This window comes from Etheostoma spectabile, chromosome 10, assembly GCF_008692095.1.
Source record: "Etheostoma spectabile isolate EspeVRDwgs_2016 chromosome 10, UIUC_Espe_1.0, whole genome shotgun sequence".
Taxonomy (NCBI): Eukaryota; Metazoa; Chordata; class Actinopteri; order Perciformes; family Percidae; genus Etheostoma; species Etheostoma spectabile.
Genome location: NC_045742.1, coordinates 24,189,192 through 24,189,464, shown reverse-complemented (window position 1 = coordinate 24,189,464; position 273 = coordinate 24,189,192). Strand labels below are relative to the sequence as shown.

Below are 273 nucleotides of genomic sequence, written 5' to 3'. Positions count from 1 at the left end.
TCTGCTCTTGAAAATATAGCTATCTGTACGTTTGTAGGCTGTCATGTTTTGTGAAATGTTAGGTGACTGAATCTCTATGAGATGGATGTAAATATCTTCAAACTCCAAGTCTGGTAGGGACTTTACCAGCTTCAAAACATTGAAAACATCAGTGGGTGCTTTGTACGGATCACAAGTTCCAAGTATGTTAATCTTTTCATGATATCTAATTTTAAAGTGCCCAAATTATGGAAAATCACTTTTTCTGGGATGTGGGGAATTTTGGGTCTCTGG

At 37.0% G+C, this 273-nt stretch overlaps 1 protein-coding gene across 1 annotated transcript in view; it reads left to right on the top strand.

Annotated features, from left to right (window-relative positions):
* Positions 1-273, top strand: part of LOC116696813 (cadherin-1-like) — an 11,655-nt gene that overhangs the window by 6,758 nt on the left and 4,624 nt on the right. The window lies entirely within an intron of this gene.